The sequence below is a fragment of the Cryptotermes secundus genome, unplaced genomic scaffold (assembly GCF_002891405.2).
Source record: "Cryptotermes secundus unplaced genomic scaffold, Csec_1.0 scaffold511, whole genome shotgun sequence".
NCBI lineage: Eukaryota > Metazoa > Arthropoda > Insecta > Blattodea > Kalotermitidae > Cryptotermes > Cryptotermes secundus.
In genome coordinates, this window is record NW_019727101.1 from 889325 (window position 1) to 909189 (window position 19865).

The 19865-nt window shown below is 41.8% G+C and overlaps 1 protein-coding gene across 1 annotated transcript in view; it reads right to left on the reverse strand.

The window, feature by feature from the left end:
• LOC111864416 (homeobox protein prospero) overlaps positions 1-19865 on the reverse strand; it is a 278473-nt gene that overhangs the window by 240413 nt on the left and 18195 nt on the right. The gene's annotated exons all lie outside the window — the stretch shown is intronic.

The following is a 19865-nucleotide window of genomic DNA, read 5'->3' on the forward strand; positions in this document are numbered from 1 at the left end:
GGAATTGTCTGATGTTAGCACATCCTCAGAGATGATCTCCTGCACGACTCTCCAGAGAGAGAGAGTTGACACAGGATGTCTCTAATTAAACATATCTTCATTTCTCATTACTATAATAAGGCGTTTTCTGTCAAAATACGTAAAAATAATAATATATGAAATTATAATTTTGCATTTGGTTCTGTATGAGTGTGAACCTTGGTCTCTGACAAAGAGAGGAACACAGACTGAGGGTGTTTGAGAACAGGGTGCTGAGGAGAATATTTGGACCGAAGAGAGATGAAGTGACAGGAGGTTGGAGAAAACTGCATAATGAGGAGCTTCATAACTTGTACTCTTCTCCAAGAATAATTAGAATGATCAAGTCAAGGAGGATGAGATGAGAGTATGTAGCACGAATAGGAAGAAGAGAAATGTATATAGGATTTTGGCGGGAAAACCAGAAGGGAAGAGATCACTCGGAATACATGGACATAGGTAGGAGGATAATATTAAACTGGATCTTAGAGAGATGTTGGTGTGTTATGGACTGAATTGATGTGGTTCAGGATAGAGATAATTGGAGGGGTTTTGTGAACACGATAATGAACCTTCGGGTTCCATAAATGTTATAACAGACCACTTAACTTTACAATTCTTTGTAAATAACTCTGTTCTAGTTGTATTTGTATTCTGTTTAACAATAAATAGCATTCATTGGGATCGTCCTACAGCAAACAGGATACCCCTTTTTAGCCCACTTTCCTTATTTTGAAAAAATAAATTTAAAATTATGAGATCTCCATGCTGTCTGTATATTCCCCCCTAATAACTTTTGAATTCCTGAATCAATCTGTATGAAACTTGGTATGTATATCATGGCACCCGAGCCAATCTCAAAGGCGTACTTCATAAATCCCTCCCTTGAGTCTGTATGTGTATCGACATTATCGTTGCTATGCAACGGCTCGGTAAGAAGGTCACCTATGCAAAGAATGGTACAATAATAGAGGAATTGTTGGACACATCGTAATTATGTGGCACGTATAATACGTATAAAAAGAAAGTAGGCAATTAGTTCTTCCCAGAATTCCTTGTAATAATTTTCCATTTGTAAGATTTGAGGCTTTCACGGCGGTGACTATGAAGAAAGCAGTCTTCTGGGATTTGGCACCGTGTATATGTGGTGTTAACCGACGTTTCGGAGGAACGTATCGCCTCCATCTTCAGAGTAGAAGGAAAAATCTAAGAAATCCGCAAGTGAAAAGACCGTGAGAACCGGTAAAAGCAGTCTGCTTCTCACGGTCTCTTCGCTTGCGGATTTCTTAGATTTTTCCTTCTACTCTGAAGATGGAGGCGATACGTTCCTCCGAAACGTCGGTTAACACCACATATACACGGTGCCAAATCCCAGAAGACTGCTTTCTTCAATTTTCCATTTGTTTCGGCTGCGACAAATTCTGTACAGAGTAAAGCAGACGCCGCTGTAAGATGCAGCAAGTCCTCATAACGTTTGGCACTCCGTCCAATTTGCAATCCGCGTATTTATAGTCTGCCGGCGTGTAGCGCCAGGCAGTTGTCACGTTAGAACAGACGCTCTGCCTGCAAACAAAGCGATACATCCGCCACGGATCGATACAGTCGGTGGTGAATGAATGAGCGAGGGGTGGAGGGGGGGGTTGTATACATAACATTGCTCCTGTGTGTTGGTCCTGGTTATTTGATAGAGACAATAGCGACAAGTGTCATATAAACTCTCCACCCCCTCCCAACCCTCTTCCCACGCAGCCCATTTGAAGCTGAGGACAGGCATTTCACAGTTAGCGCACTTTATTCGAGTCGTGATACTGCCCCCCCCCACCCCTCCAGCCCGTTATCCTGTAAATCCATGAATGTCGAATTGTGGACGTGCTTGACCGTGAAAAATGTTTCAGTGTCAATTTTTATTAAGTGCAGTCATGTTACACTGGGATTTGTATCATAGCGTCCTCGCTGTAGTGATTAAGTTACTGCGCGAGGCACAGGGCACAGGATAGAGACTCTTCTGTTCTGCGTGGAGACGCGTTTGGGCTCATCTAATCGTCTGTTTAGTGGATACTGGTTTCTTTCTCTGGGTGTGAAGCGGTCAGGGAGTGAAGCTGACATCTTAACACCATCTATTGTCGAGGTTATGAATGTTCGCTCATGCCCTTTGATAATGTGATGCTTAATGAAGCATTGGGTCAGCGTTACGTTATCTTCCTTCTTGTCTCCTAATTCTTTTCGGTCAATTTTAATGGCTGTTAGAATTACTGAAAACTCAAATATGAACTGATAGCTGCGAGAAAAAAAGGGACTTTCCCATGCATGGAGAGCTGAGAAATAAGCAGAGTATTTTATTCGGAGTGACTGAAAGGAAAAGAGTCACTTGAAAGACCTACTTGTAGACGGAAGGATAATATTCAAATGAATATTAAAGTTCTAGGACGCGAAGGAGCAGAGGATCCAGGGGTAAGCTGTTGTGAACGCAATAGTAAGACATCGGTTTCCATAGAGGATGGGGGGTATTTCTTCATAACGTTAGCGACCAGAGAGTCGTTTGCAGGGAGACACATTTCAGTGGGCGCAAGTTTTTGGTAGATACCAAATATGATACTACAAATCAGATGACGCTCACAAGATTGATGGATTTCTCATGAAGTTCAGTTTGGCTTCTCATGTCATCCGTTGTCGAATTTTTAATAATTTTTATTACCATATTCAGATTATATTAAAACCTGAATTTTAGGATTAGCGTTTATCGGTTTATTTTAGGCCGTATTTAAAAGCCGAGATATTCAGAGCATCAAGGGGTATCTAGGATATCATTTCATGGAATGTTGAGCAATATCAGTGTTCACCTTTTACTGCTCTGCGGATACAGACATTTGTTTTCCTCCAATCTCGTAGCTAAGTATTATCATTGCTTTGTCATGTTTTCCAAGACTCTTCAGAGGACAGATTCATTCTGTGAACCCTTTCTAAATAATACGCTGTCTCTTACCCGAACTCTTCTTCAGATCTGTTCCAATTGATAATAAGTACTCCGTACTGTATGTGCAATATCGCAGTGGGAGCCGGGATAGCTCAGTGGTATAGCGACTGGCTGCGGGCTGGACGACCGAGAGGTCGTAGTTCAAGTCTCGGTGGGGGTAAGAATTTTCACCTCTCCACGTCGTCCAGAACGGCTCTGACGTCCACCCAACCTACTATGCAATGGGTACCAGAGGCTTTTACCCCGGAGATAAAGCGGCTGGGGCGTGAAGCTGACGACTCAACTCGAAATAGTGCCAGGTTAAGAAAATGAGGATTTATTCATCCACTCCCCCATACACTCCGGTGGCGTAGTGCTTAATTAGTCAAGCAGAGGGAAAGCTTTACCTTTTATAATCTCGTAGTCGGTCTCTTGCAATAGATGAGGTTTGAGGTTCTGACGCTGACGACTAGTAACTTTTGTGTCTCCTGAATTATTGCACCAAGTTGATTTGGTCTGTGAGATAAACACTGAAGTTTCGGAGACAGGTTCCTCAGAAACGTCGGCACTTCTGTACCAGACTCTGTGTTGTAATGTCTCAAAAGACCATAAGTTTACATGAGGAGTAGTCTGTCACATTCACTGTGCCATAGACTTGTATAAGTCCGATGTAGGTTTCAGTAAGTGTCATTTCTAACGCCAATTACATTTGATTTTATTTTCATTTGGTATGAAGAGAGGAGGACACTTATTTGGCTTAGTCTGTACGATGAATTTAACCTGAAAAACTCGGGTCTTAGGGAAATTTGTCTCATCGCCTAGAATTCCAGGGAATTTTTGTTTCATTCATGCACAGTCAGCTCTCCCCACTAATTACTCCAGAATTCTCGCAATTACCGTGGCTGCCCTCCCTGGGCTCCTGGTTCCTTCGACCTGATATCCATAAATATTTTGTTTGATGGGGTCTCTAAAGACGCTGATTGCCAGAGAAATGTTCTGACTGTGAACGAGTTACATGTAAGTATTTTCGAAGCTGCATGTTGGGTAATACTTGGAGAGAAAGTGAAGATTACTTCGATGCATGTGTGAAGCTACTAATGGAGCATATTTTGGGGTTTGCTGCAGAGATGCTGACGACTCATCGCCATCTTGTGCAGAGATAAAGAATAACGGAGCTGTGTCTCCATTCTCTAATACGTCTGCACTAATTAAGCACAGGGACAAATTTACTTTTACCTTTTTATTCAGAATAAATACCGGTTACTTCCTTGAACTACATTTATCTGACCGATCTTTGTAATGCAACGGTAGTGTTTTGAGGGAGGTGGGGACTAAATTTGTAAATATTGTGCAGATGAACTTCAAGAAACAAGAAATGAATAGTGTCACGTGACTGAGTGACTATAGACGGGGTGAGTAGATTTATTGAACATTTACAAGACATAACTACACTTATCTATAACACTGTTGCTGATTTCAACGAAAAAATCACTCAACACTAAGTCTTCCCAGGCTATTTTTACTAGTGTTTATTTGGTAACAGGTCTCCACAATGGATATTCCTCTGCCGTTTCTTCAATAGAACTTTTCTGGCAACGAATCTTAGCGATGGAGATACTTCAGCTTCCGTTTTCCGCTGGTTAACACTCCACAGCTGAACCTTCAACTCACAATTATAGCGCCATCTCCTCTCAGACTCTCTTGCAGAACTATCAACTACTAACCCTCATCCGAACTGCTTGTAGCGTCGATTGTTTCCAAGAGAACTCCTCGGCACGGACCCCACGGAAAACACCGTCTTCGGTTGTCGAGAATGCTTGTTTATTGGCCAGTTACTTAGCAATGTATATATGCGAACCACATAGAAAACACTTCTTGCAACACATTTTCTATTGTTACGTGCGTGTATCGTGGGCGTTGCCTAGAAATTTGTTTACACGTCACAATAGGACCAGACGTTCTGCATACTATAGAGACAGATACTCTGTTCCTCAGATCCGACATAACACATTTCGAGCGTGTCATGTCACCTTAGTTAGTCTTCAGGGTCGGTGATGCTAAGACAAATTCCTGCGAGACCAGCAGCGCTTACAGAGATGTAATCGTACAAGAAGTTAACAGACTGCTTGGGAGACTTCAGTTGTTTGTTTTCCCTGCGACTTGTAAGTAAGGATGAAGAGACACTTTCATATTGTTGACTACACTGTGGGGGGGGGGATCCCCACGCCTAGTTGCGTGAAACAAAACACTTCAACTTATGTTACAGCTTATGTTACGCCCCTCAAAACTTTGTTAGTAGAAGCATAACCTCAAGTTAAGCCCCGTCTCTGACTTGTATTCCTTCAAAGCTACTCCATGTCGTCTTATTAACTACATTAGAGGTAATTATTATTCTAAGGCTTTGCTTGGAAGCTGGGGCAAAGAGGGAATCAGTCTGTCTGCAGCTTGTCTGCATGGCGCGAGTTCCGTGTCATATCATCGGTGCAGACCACGTGATATCAGATGTTACAATGAAATTCATACCATGGAATTTGATTCCCAAATGAATTGACTACGTTACTGAATTAATGGTGTATGTAGAACTCTTAAAACATCGTGTCGTGTAGTACTTAAGTCGAGAGCCGGGGCGTGAAACTGATAACTCACTGCCATCTAGTGCCGAAGTCAAGAATTGTGAACTCCCCTTAATGTCCTTAGGTGCTTAACTAATTAAATACAAGGATAAGTTAACTAAGTACCTAAAACAAGAGACTTTAATAGATAACAAAATTGTTACTTTGCAGAGCGGATTATTGTGGTCACTGGGCAAAAATACAGTTTTGTAAATGGGATTTTGCCGAACACACTGGCCGCGCGGTCTAAAGTATGAACTGTCTTCACAAGCTCAAACACTGGAATCATGGGTTCGAATCCCACTGAAGGCATTAATGTCTGTGTGCGTTTATCCTGTGTTTATGTTGTTCTGTGTGTAGGTAGCGGCCTTGGGACGGGCTGATCCCCAGTCGAAGAAGTCCTACCAACTGTGTATAGGATTAATAAACTGAAGAAGCGGCCAAGGTTCAACAAAGGGCTATAGAGACAAAGGTAAACAGATAGGTAGAAATGGGACTTTAATTAAAATTGTAGTTAGCTAGTATTTTGTGTATATCAGGAGCCGCATAAGAAGTTGCTGTAGAGGGGTGACACATGTACCTTGAGTAGATGACGCCAGGGGCTGATGGGGGCGCAAATGAAGAGGACAAAAGTACCATTTAAAGATAGGTCGACACGAAGAATATAACGTCCGGAAAATATTAGTTATAATATTATTTATTTAAAAATTGGAGGAATGTTGTGGATCTTAGAGAAAATGGTATTGATAAGGAAATTAACGGAGTGTGATATTGTAAGAATGGGTGCCGGTGTACGAAGCCGTTAAGTAAAAGGATTGCACTGAAATTTGTATTAATGTAACACAATACCGGTAAAGAGAAAGGGCCTATCCCGCAGAAACCTGGTGTTTTCGGGAGTGTTCTTTTTGTTTGTGTATTACGACACTATCAGAATGTAGATTGTACGGTGCCAGAGTCCAGTTGTATTAATGTAGTACACACCACACTTAATACGAAATTAACCACATGAATAATATGCCACATTATTGTGAAATGCAGCAGCTTACTGGGTCATGCAGCCCTTCACTGTGAGATGCAACGCATCACTGCAACATGTAATATCTTATATATATAAGAATTATGTAACACCATATCTTGACTTGCAATAACTTGTTATGACATACAACACCTTATTGTGGCTTTCAATAGCTTGTTATGACATACAACATCTTATTGTGGCTTTCAACAGCTTGTTATGATATACAACACCTTATTGTAACATGTAACACTTTACTGTGGCTTTCAATAGCTTGTTATGACATACAACATCTTATTGTGGCTTGCAACATCTTGTTAGTACACCTTATTCTTATATGTAACATCTTATTGTGATATGTGACATCTTCCTGTTATATAGAACAATTTATTGTGGCCTTGAACAGCCTATTATGGATTGTAACACCTTATTGTGATATGTAGCACATCATTGTGGCTTATAACACATTATGACACCGTATTATGATATCTAGCATCTCTTGTACAGCTTATTTTGGAGTTTTTAAATGTAATGCTTCCCGAAATGATCACTTATATTAACCATAAAGTTAATTGAAAGTTGCGTACTTCGATATATTTAACTTATTTCGACCTACAATAAAATATCACTGGCAGTGGTCTTACTTGGCACTTCGTGTCTTGCTTCAGTCGACTGCTTAATGTACAGTTATACTTGAGTCAGTTATTCTAGGCATTTATGCTGACACGAAATTCGAAGATAGTGTCTTCTTGGGTGTGAGACCGCATAGCCTGGTGGATAGTTACCAGCTTTTCGGATGAGACTGCTGTTTCCTTCTTCAGGGTAGAAGTTGATTCATCTCACAAGATAAAGAATCCAGTTCCGATCTATTATTCCCATAGTAAATTAAAAGCTTGGTAAATCAAAGAGAAGACAGATCCCAAAGTATTCATTATGTACGTATTGCAGGAGGTAGTGATGACACACGTCCGTTGCTGCCTTTAAGTTCTTTCGCCCCCAAAAGAAAAGCTACAATGTCATATACGTATTTTTTTTTCGTGTTCGTATGACAGTCAATCTTTTTGTAGCAGTTTCCGAACCAGTGAACCGGACGATATTAGATCATCCCCCGTCAACTGACTTACCTGTCAGGTTCAGACGATATTCGTCACTGTACAGGTCACATGCACGCGTTTCAGCTGAAGAGAAACCTTCACTTTAATATGGATAGCAGTTTGGGGAATATAATGCCAGCTCTGCTGATGTCTCATTTGTTCTGTGTCATAGTGTTTGAGTTTAGAGGACATTTCCGAAAGACAGAAAAGTATAAGCCAGTTTCATTCTTATATCCTCAATATATATTGTCACGTGTCCGGGGTTCCGTGACTAATAATAACGGGTTTTGAAACGGATGATTGGATTTAATAACAACTTTTTTTTTACAGTCTCCCTTAATCACACTCAATTATAGATCGCTAATCAACCCACTTCACAAATCAATAGGATAAGCTCTATTCTCCTTCTCATACTCCGTTGTACTCCTTCCATGCTCATTATCTCTTCTACTCTAATTCTGTCCTCTTATAATTCCTTAGCACGGACCCCACAGAAAATACGTGTCATGTGTTAACAAGAATGCGTGTTTATTGGTTCGTTATACAGCAACGGATATCCTTATATTGTTGAGAGCTAATTTCGGGAATCTGTTTACCTAGACGTTGCCTAGTAATAGTCATATGCGTCACAATATCGTAAAACTGAAGACAATATTTAGACTTATGACACAAACTTAGCAGTTCATCATAGATGAGTGCATTATGAGACAAGAATAACCAATTTTGTGGCATATCTTGCACGAACAGTGTGAAGGATGTGAAGACGCTTCCTGGGGCAGACATTGACTCTGACCACAACTTGCTGGTTGCCAAGTTCCGAACCAGGTTGAAGAAAATTATAGGATTTCGAAAGCGCAGACCCAGATGGGATTTGGAGAAGTTATATGCTCAAAGACAAAGCGTGCAAGAGACTCTAGAAGAGAAACTCGGTGCAATTGAAGGTGAAAGCGGAAATGCTGAAGCGCAGTGGAACGATATAAAAGAATGCATGTTAGATACTATCAGTGATTTGGTAGGTAAAGTTGAGAAGATAGCAAGAAAACCATGGGTTACACAGGAGATGATGAGTAAAATGGAGGAGCGAAGGAAATGGAAGAATGTCAACAATGAAGAAGGCAGGAGGAAATACAGGAGACTGAGGAATGAATTGAAAAGAGCCACGGACAGGGCCAAAAAGGAATATCNCTTGCACGAGCTATCTGTGGAGAACTATTAAGACTATTTGTGGTTCATATTCCCAACTTCGTGACGAATTCACTCTGTACCACGAAATGGTATCGGTTTACCTTATCAGTTTTAAGAGAATTCAGTCATATTAAAGCGAAATGATGATTAAATAAATGATGAAGTCCTGGACCATATAACTATGGAATAACAGATTTTTCGTCTTCGTAGAAGAAATTGTCCTCGGCATTAGCCAGATACAGTCATTTCCAATATTATGTGACACAAGGCTACCCGCTTCTAGCATTCACGGCCCAAACATAACCTCCGGTAATGATGAACACAGAATACAGTTTTCAAGAAGCTCTTGTAATAAACATTTCTCATGAAAATGGCGACAGCTGACGACAGAGAAATTATGTTGGCAGACCCATCTACCGGCGGAAGGAATAACACCCGCAACAAGCTCGTGCTGCGTTCTTTGGCTCGCTGTGTTATAATCTCACGCAGCACCGTAACAGTTTTACTGTGTAAGAAGATGAGAGTATGCTACTGCACAATAATGTAGGCTTTATATCGATTTTATACACGCCATATTATCTAACTTGAAGAAATAAAGTTCTTCAGAAGATTATAGTCGCTCAGCTGGTCAGTAAATTCTCAGAATTTTACGGAACCTGAAAGTTGATGAGAGTCTTTAGAAAAGCTGGCTTGGAAGATTCAAGTGTAGATGGGAAGATAATATTAAAATGGTTGTTAAAGGAATAAGGCGGGAGAGTGCGGACTTGATTGATCTAGTTCAGGACAGGCACCAATGGCGTGCGACCGTGAGCATGCCAGTGAACTTTAGGATTCCATAGAAATGTAGGAAATTCTTAACTAGTTTGCAAATATAATCTTCTCAAGAAGGACCGTACTCCGTTTAGTTAGTTCAGAAGAGCCCATCCCACATCCTCATGTCCCATTTAATATAAATTGTAGTAAACTTTACTGTTTTTTATTGCCAGTGGGGTGGGACTAAGTCCCTTGTACTGCGACCACTTCTGGCCTATTGTACCAGCCCCAGATGATAGGTGAGGGTGATTGTGGAGCAATTGGTGGAATGAAGATTGGCAGGGGAAACTGAAGTACTTGGAGAAAATCTGCCTCAGCGCCACTTTGTCTACCGCAAATCCCATTTGACAAGACCCGGGATCGAACTCGGGCAGCCGCGGTTGGAAGCCAGCGACTAACCGCTTGAGCTACGGCGCGGCCAAACTTGACTTAGTTCATCCTGGTCAACCACACTACCAATATTATAATGACTCGTAGCACCGTAATTGATTTGTAAAAGTTATATTTCATTTTATAGGCTTTTATAAATTTTAATATTATACTCAGACCATTATGGGGTCTGCATTGCACTTTTAAGTTCCTACTTCCTGGCGGCTTTATGAAAATATATGTTTTTGAATTGGCCTATAGCGCTACAGTAGTGTAGTTGGTTGAGACACTAGGCTACGTGCCGGAAAGTTGCGGGTTCCTTTCCCGATGAAGCATTTGGATTTTTCAGTTGACCTAATCCTTCCAGCAGCACTATGGTCCTGGGGTCGACTCAGCCTCTAACAGAAATTAGTACAAGAGATCCTCCCGGGGGTAAAGAGCGGCCGACGCGTAAGGCTAACAATCTCACCGCCATCTGTGAGCCCATTGTATAAAAAATTTGGGACCCTAGACGTCTCACAAACCTACGAGCATCCACGAGCTGTTAACAGGGATAGTTTTATTGTCTTTAGGGCTACAAACACGTGCCCTGCAACTACCACAGTTATGAATAATAAACATACGAAGTTTGTTGCTTATTTAACGACGCTGTCGGAATTTAGTTGATATACCGTCGATGACGGGAAGATTCGTGAATGTGAAGCAGTTGGTGGACTACTAACTGGCAGGGGAAACAGAAGTACTCGGAGAAAACCTGCCCCATTTCCACTTTGCCACGACCAATCCCACAAGCACACGTGAAACAGTTGGATTCTCACGGTTCAAAAACTTTTATTAAAATGTAATACATTGGAATGTTATACCCTGGAATCAGAACGACTGAAATAAATTAAAAATTTAGGTGAACGAGAATAAAAACACACACAAAATATTTACATCCCAGTAGTCAGGCGAAAACAAGCGTTCTAAATACAGCGATACCTGATCGACGGTACTGAAACTTCGGGCCTTCAATATCTGTTGGGTTTTACTGATACTGCAACGATGACTGTTGGGTCACAATAATGTCATACTTGTTTAAGTTCTTTATTCGGCGTCTTTCGAAGTGAGTTGAAAACAAATTGGAGCCAGTGCAGCGAATGGCTACGGATCGGACGGAAGGGGTTCTATTCCGCACAGGGGCAATACATTGTTATCTTCTCCACAAAGTTCACACTGACTCTCGGGGCCCCACCCAGCCTCCTATTCAATGGGTATGGGGACCTTTTTCCTCGAGAGATAAAGCGGCCCGGACATGGAGCTGACCACTTAGATCTCTCCAGTTCCCGTACCTCTTCAAGTTGTTGTGCTGAATTTATTGACGACAGGGACAACTTCAATTTTTTACCTTTATTTATAGAAATTACTCCGGTCGATAAAGCCGAAATTAACGGCCGTGCGGATTCGTTGCGCTGATCACGCGACACCCTCTATCCGCTAAAGCTGGCACTAACTTCGCCGGCAAGCGGCAGTCGTTCGGTCGGTATATGTCGCTTGCGGACTCAAGTCACGGAATTTGTTTTGTCTTGATAGAAATTGCACGGAAGGTTGAACCATGATTTTTCATGAAGATTTTTATTTGCACAAGATTCGCCAGTTTTTAAGGGCGATGGAAACGTTGACACATATTCTGCAGAATGGAAGTATACTCACATGGGTAATACAAAATCAACCGGCTGCCCGCATTCGGCTCACTTGCCGCTAGTTGTAAGCCCCTGATTTGAAATATCAAGTGGTTTTGATCTATTATATATGATTAAATAATTTTCTCAATGATACCAAGTCGTCTCGCTTACAGTCTGGGGATCCAAAACGAGGGGGTTCCCCGCTCACTGTTGCATTACCCTACTTGTTTCATATCTTCCAATCTCTCTTTGTTTTGTATGCCTTATTCAGTCACAAAAGCTACTTAACAACGGATAGGTAAAACAAAGACCCAACCTGCTATTGCATACTTTATAGACATCCCCATAACCCAATTCTGACTTCGCCTCTGGATATCGATAATTCTCCGTTCATTTGCTCTGACAGTGCTTTCAGAATTTATTCGTAACGGAAGGCGTTTTGTTTTCAGTGGATTTGAAACTCGTAGCCCCGTCACGCCAGAAATGCAGTTGCATGACTTCATGAAGAGAAACCCGTAATTTGCTGACTGCTGTGCGTGGAGGAGTTTCAGTACTACGATGTGTCTTACGTATAGGCATCTAAACATGCACTTCATTCATACTTTAATTGCAATCCAAAATAAAATGCAAACTCAGTGGTTGCTGGGTTAAGAATATTAATTGGTTCCACAGGAACCGTCGCCAATTAACATTGTCTTTAATGCAATATAGAAAATGTTTGTCAAAGGCTTAGGGTACGCTGTAGCGTAGTTGGTTGAGGCACTATGCTACAAGACGGAAGTCGCGGGTTCGAATACCGATGAAGTCATTGGATTTTTAAGTTGATCTAACCTTTCCAGCCGCACTATGGCTCTAACAGAAATGAGTATCAGGGATCTTCTCCGGGGTAAATAGCGGCCGGGGCGTAAGGCTGACAACCTCACCGCCATCTATCAGCCGATTGCCTAGAAAATGCGGGAGCATCGACGTCTCACAACCCTATGGGCCTCCAGTGCCTGTTACAGGGATAGCTTTATCTTTTACATGTTAAAGACTTAATTCGTCTAAAGACTATCAGAAAGAGAAGTTTTCACCCTAAACACAACGTTTGTAATATTGTGACATGATTACATAGTCTGTTGCTTGGTAACGGATAAAGAGACCAGTATCGCGGCAACGGATACTCAAACAACAATAAGAGAATGGTTGAAAGCAGCGTTTTCTATGTGGTCCGTTCAAGGGTAAATAGCGAGCACCAAAGGGACGAGAGAGAGAGAGTCAGACCCCTCCCGCGGAAGAGTAGGCCCCATTCCAAAATGATTAAAAGTGTGGAAAGATAACAAATATGATCATCGGTCCTGACAGGGCCCGATACCAAGGATGACTGAGCTGGCGAGAGGCAGCAGCAGTTTACTGGACTGGTCTGGAATGATTGTAATCATAAAATAATTATAATTTTGATTCTGAAGTTGGTTGAGAGTCGACATTTGGGTTAGTGAGTTAGCTGCGAAACAGCCGGTAAGGATGTGAGCACGGAAACTGAGGAATCTACATTGTTCAGAGCCATAACCCAGCAACAGTTAGTAAAGAAAATGTCAGAAGACTATGTGTTTTAGTGATTTTCAGAGGGTGTGAGTTAGTGAAATCGTTATAATTACCTGTAGTTACCGTGTATAAGCGACAAATAATTGGAATTATCCATTCCAAACTCCGTGTCTAAGCACAAATATGTGAGAGCATTCGAATGCACAGTTTTAATAAATGAACGTTGTACGAACATACTGAAGCATTGGCATTCCTAGAAACATGGATGTGGATCACACACATCACACCCCTACAGCTTTACCTCCGGGGCAAAGAGCCCCGGTAATCATTGGGTAGGCCTCAGAACCGGTCCAGACGCTACCGGGAACGGAACTCCAGCCGATAGCCCGTCGCTATACCGACTGAGCTATCCCTGATCTTTCTCACGCTTAAGATGTTAGTTAAAGGAAATATTCAGTAACTTTATATAAATTGTGATAATATTTGATAGCCCCTGTAGTCTCTCTTGGTCTCTGTCTCGATGTTTTCTTGAACCGAAGACGGAAGGAAAGTTTGGTCTCGGCCTCTTGACGGCCGCCTGTGTTTCTCACGGCCGCCGCATGCGCGTGTTGGCACTGCTGCACGATTCTAATATTTCCGACTCGAATTTCCTGTAACGTGTATAACAAACTACCGAGTTCCTTATTAGAAATCGCTCCACTCTCTTTCCCCTCCTTCCTAGGGGATGGTTAAGTCCCCAGTCGCTGTTGCAGCGATTAGCGTGACCGATAGGAAGCCCGGAACCGGAAGTGGTCGCACACACCAGTGAGATATGCAAGCTTCTGTTGCTTTTTCGTTCATTCATACGTCACGTCAGGCATTTCGTACCATCTCACCGAACATCTGTTCAGAGATTACTCGTACAAGCGGACGCAGAATTTTCATAATTTCAAATATTATTTTTCTATTAAACACTACGCACGTATACAGTGGCTTAATGGGAAAGCCAGAAGCGAAAAGACCACTAGGAAGGCCTGGGAGTATGTGGGATTATAATACGAATGGACCTTAGAGAAACAGGATGGGTTGGTACGGACTGGATTAATCTGAAGAAAGCNATCTGGCTCAGGATAGAGACAGATGAGGTCACTGGATTTTTCAATTGACCTAATACTTCCAGCCGCACTAGAGCTCAGCTTCTAACAGAAATGAGTACCAGGATTCTTCCTGAGGGTAAAGGTGGGGCCGGCGCGTAAGGCTGACAACCTCACCGCCATCTGTGGGCGGATTGTGTAGTAAATGTGGGAGCCTCGACGTCACATATCGCTGTTGGTCTCCACGGCTTGTTACAGGGTTAGCTCTACAGGATAGAGACCAATGGAGGACTCTTGTGAACTAGATAATGAACCTTCGGGTTTGGGAAATTCTTGAGTAGCTGAGCGACTGGCAGCTTCTCAAGAAGCAATCAGTTCCAAGGAGTCAGTTAATGTAACCTAATCAAAAAATAAATATTCTGGGGTGAGGTAGAAATCTTCCGACGTTTCGGAGGAGCATACTGCCTGCATCTTATTTGTGTAGTTATTATGGTTTATTTAACGATGTTCTTAATACCTGAAATTACATCCCATCCAACGATACGATGATTAGTGAGAAATGAATTGGGGAAAAAGTGAAAGCAAGGGATAATGACCGAATTAATATTCTGTCCCTGCATTAATCTGGTGGGACTGAATAAACCCACGAAAAATTCAAGATATTCGATGTTCCAACTGATATTCGAACCGCGCATCTCCGGAATAGAAGTCAGAAGCATTATCGCCTGAGCCAATGTGTTCGGTCATCCATCATCTGGGTAGATAAGCAAGTCCTAGTTCAAGTGCACTTATAATTAGATAATCGGCTTATTCTTTTACCCTGAAGATGGAGGAAGTACGTAAGTATTGTGACGTGGACTGCGCAACGCTCGGTAAACACCCCCCTCCCCTTTCCAGCGGTGACATAATAGCATCGGAGCAACTGCCGCTGCTACGGTAACAGGCCAGTTAACACTCCGTCAAAAAATTAAAATGTGATGTTTATTGAGAGCTTCTATAGATTTTGGAAACTGATAATCATTTTAATTTCATTTATCCTACGCTTTCTGTCGAGGATTCTGCAACAGTAACAGGTTACAGGCTTGTATAAGGAGACAGCCGTGGCCTATTTCAAGATGCAATTCTAATATCGTCTGGAGAGTGTGAATATGAATGAATAAGATAGGAATTATATGCATAGTATAACATTTATGGCTCACTCGGTCTGTTTTCTTTACTTATCCGAAGAAATTCAAGACTTAGGGAAAAGTCGTGTTTGATTTTCCCCTGTAACACATGTGTGATTCATCCTTCACTCCGATGAACATCAACTCGAGATGAATGTAGAAATGCACATAGATCTTCGCATAAATTATCAGTTATCTTTTTTTTTCGATTTTGAATAAATTACAGTTAGGTCCGCTATCAGTTCAATTGTATTGAACTCTGTTTGTCTATCTCTTTTAAGATTTCACTATAGAAACAGTTTCACAGAACTTACAAGAAACACAAGAAAGGCAGGATCGCTCAGTCGGTATAGTGACTATATTACAGGCTGAAAAACGAGGAATAGGGTTTCGATTTCTGGCAGGGGCAAGAGATTTTTCTTTTCTCTGTAACCTCCAAACCGTTTCTGGGGCCCAGCTAGCCTCCTATACGTTAAAAGTGTAGGAGCTTGAAATTGACCACTAACTTCCACCTAATACCGAGGTTAAGGACGCTGGAACTATACCACCACTTCCCCACACGTCTTCTTGATGTGATGCTTAATTAGTTAGCTCAGGAGTAACTTTACGTTTGCAAGGAAGGCAAGCTCTAAAACGTGCCGCTTTAATGTACTCAGTATTACTGGATCTGTGGGTATTGTCCATCGGCCAGCGTTACAGAAGACCAGAGAATAAAATTTCTGAAGCAGGACGTGCTCCCTTCCTCAGGTGGCGATGCCTAATCAGTAGATTTCTTTATAAGGAGCTGATTTCAATCACAGGACAACTCCCTTCTAATGAACCCAGTTGAATACATACCTTTCACTTGAGGAAGGAAGCAGGTCTTGTTGTCGAAAATTTTGTTTCAGAATACCAGGCAAAGGACAAGATCCACGAAGTTAATATTACCAAATTCAAGGAACATTTTCAGAATATATGTTCCCAGTTTTCAATCCGCTTTCGGCAGGTTACAGAGGAAAAACTATCAGCTTCTAGTAATGAAATGGAGCTTGTCTTTTAGCGAACTTCTGGTGTTGCTGCTACAGATATTCTGTTACCAAGGATCCTTTAAAACAACCAGCGCTTCAAACTGTCCATACACATGCTCCGACTGTGCCGCGCTTTTAATGCGCATGTGTAAACAAAAGAAAAAATCTTATTGCTAAAGTATATAAAAAAGGATAAATAACTTGGAAGCAAAAATATTACAGAAATATGGTTCCCCTTATATCATTGTCATGCAAATTAAATGAATATGCAAACTACGTAAATGAACATAAACCATGAATATAAAAAGAACACAGTAACATCGTTCGCATACACACACACACACACACACACTCTAGTCCAAATCGAGGCTGCAAATCGAGCTTTGTGGTTCTGCCAAAAGATATCGCAACATACGTCCAGTATCTCTGCAGTCAGTTTCAACATATTGTTCATATTACACATAATTTTTGCACTGCATCCATTTATGACTGTGCATTTTCAGCTCTTTTTAAATAAATAACAATAAATGGATCAATTTTGATTAAGTATTCAGTAATATAGCTCAGTACGTTCATGATATATGTACATACCTGAGGATGGTCAACCTCCACCGAATTATTTAGTTTAATGCGATAAACTGATCTATTGATATATTTAATTCAGTCATTTATTGTATATAGAAAATAATATATATATATATATATATATATCTATAANCACTCACTTCCAACTAGTGCTGAGATCAAGAAAATATGGATCTATACATCCACTCCACCATATGCATTCATGGCTTAGTGCTTAATTAGTAACGCACAGGGGCAAATTTATCTTTATATATAGCATCATAAACGTGTTGTGTGACGGGATAAAAAATCTTAAATTAATAATTAGCTGTCACTTGACACATCGGTACGCACTTTATGATTCGGAATCCTTGCAGCAGCGCTATGGTCTTGGAGTCGACTCAGCCTGTAACCGAAATGAGTACCAGAAATTTTCTTGGGGGTTTTGCGAGGCTGGCTCGTAAGACTGACAACTTCACCGCCATCTATGAGCCAACTGCCTAAAAATATAGGAACCTCGACGTCTCACAATCCTATGGGCCGCCACGGTCTGTTACAGTGATAGCTTTACCTTTTTCTTTTTAACTTACTGACAAACGTGAAGTTTACTTTCAAGTTACGTACTGGTCTGGCCAATAGGACAGAGTTCTACAGCGGTGGGGTTGGTTTTGGCTTGCTCTAATGGAAGACACAAGAGAGAAAATAACGCTATATGAAAGAGAAGGAAAGGGTGTGTGTTGGACGCTTCTTTGTGTATCCTCCTTACTCCTTCACGGCCCATCTCATATTGGAAGTATGACTGACTTAATTTCACATTTCGCAACAGTTCTGCAGACTTGTGGGTGCGGTCCCTCGTCGCGATAAGGGGGCGCGGGCTCGCAGCTGCCAGCAATAAAGCGAGAGTTATGTCAAGGAAAGGAACATGAAAGGGTGAATACAAATCCGTAAGAGCGCCATCGTCGTGATTCTCGCGGTGCACTCCTCTGTGTCCCACTGTCTAGTAGAGCGAAGGGTTTAACTCATGCGATAAAAGTTGTAAGCAAGGTAAAGTTATGCATGTGCTCAATTCATTAGACATTATGCCAAGAAGACCTATGGGGGAGTAAAGTTCTAGCATTCTTGACCTTGGCATTAGATGGAGGTGAGTTATCAGCTTCACTTCTCAGGCACACTTCCCTTGGGAAACAGCCACCAGTACCCTTTTGATAGAAAAGTGTGTATGCCTAAGATCAAGTCTAGACGCTGTGGAATACAGAAAAAATTGCCAATACAGGGAATCAAACCCCGGCCGTCGAGCAAGTAGCCCGTCGCCATATATATCTATCAAGGTATTTTTTTTCCCTTCGCACTACAGCCCCAGTGGTCCTAGGCCTACCTCCATGAACTTCACCGTTCACTTCGGTTTTTCTAGATCTTAGACACACGATAGGACTCTTTGGGAGGGTGATCAGCTCGTCGCAAGGCCTCTACCTGTACACAAACACAGAAAAACGCACACAAACATCCATGCCCTGAGTGGGATTCGAACCCACGATCCCGGCTTCCGAGCGAGCGAAGACAGTGCATGCCTTAGAACGCTCGTCTACAGTGACCGGCCTACCGAAGTATTACAGAGACTAATTTGTCTCTATGTGCCGGGCACAGTGGCCGCGCGGACTAAGGTATGAACTGTTTCGCTCACTCGAACGCTGGGATCGTCGGTTCGAATCCCACTCAAGGCACGAATGTCTATATTGCGTGCTTTCATTCTGTGTTTTTGTTGGTCTGTGTGCAGGTAGCGGCCTTGCGATGGGCTGATCCCCCGTCCAAGGAGTCCTACCGATTGTGTATAGATTAAGAAAATGAAAAAGCAGCCAAGGCCCAATGAAGGACTGTACAGCCATAATATTATTAATTTGTCTGTGTAAAGACATCTTTTTGGCGAAATCTTGCTTTGAGGAAGCAATTTTACGGAAGGAATATCAACTTCTCCGATTCTGTTTGCTGTCTTATGTGAAAATAGATTCCAGGAACTCTCTAATGACGGTAAACGAACTTTGTTACTAAGATACGCTGAGAGACGTTTCGGTAGCAGTGTAAGTGGCACGAAGAGAGGTCAGCTGACAGAATTGTTAACTGAGTAGGATCTGATTTTCTCACGGCGGTGGCTGTAAAGAGTTCAGTATGTTAGGATATAACACCGTGTAGTCCGTTGAAAACATCCGACGTTTCGGAGGAACATGATGCCTCATCTATCAAGGTCGAGAAATAAACCAAAGCAAGCAACAAACGTGAAACAGATAGCAGAATCAAGGCGTCAGGACACACATATTTTCTTCTCCATTATCCGCCTCTTCCTTACCATTCTCGTTCTGTTTATTGCCCTCTCTCTTTTACGTCTCTTCTTTTTTATCATTTACTCCTCTTCTCTTCCTCCATCTCACCTTTTTCTTTTTATGCTTCTCATATTTTTCCATTCCACCCCCTTTCCTTCTTTCCTCTTTCTTTCCTATGCTTATTATTTCCTTTTCCTCTCTTCCATCTCATCCTCCCTCCTCCTTCTTCTTTTCCTCCTCGTCTTTCAGTTCACCTCATATTTCCCCTTCCGTTTTTTATCCTGAAGCTCATGGTTGAGAGTTCAGTGTTTGAAAGTGATATTCATCACCTCTCAAATAAAATCACATGACTTCCCTAATTTAAGGATGTTAAATCTAATGCACCTAACTGCACAATCGTCATGAAGTTCTCTTGATTTCTCGAAGGAACACAGGAGGCCTCTAAAGAGGCGTTGTCTATATGACGCGCCTTGCGTTGTAATGAGAGTCGGCA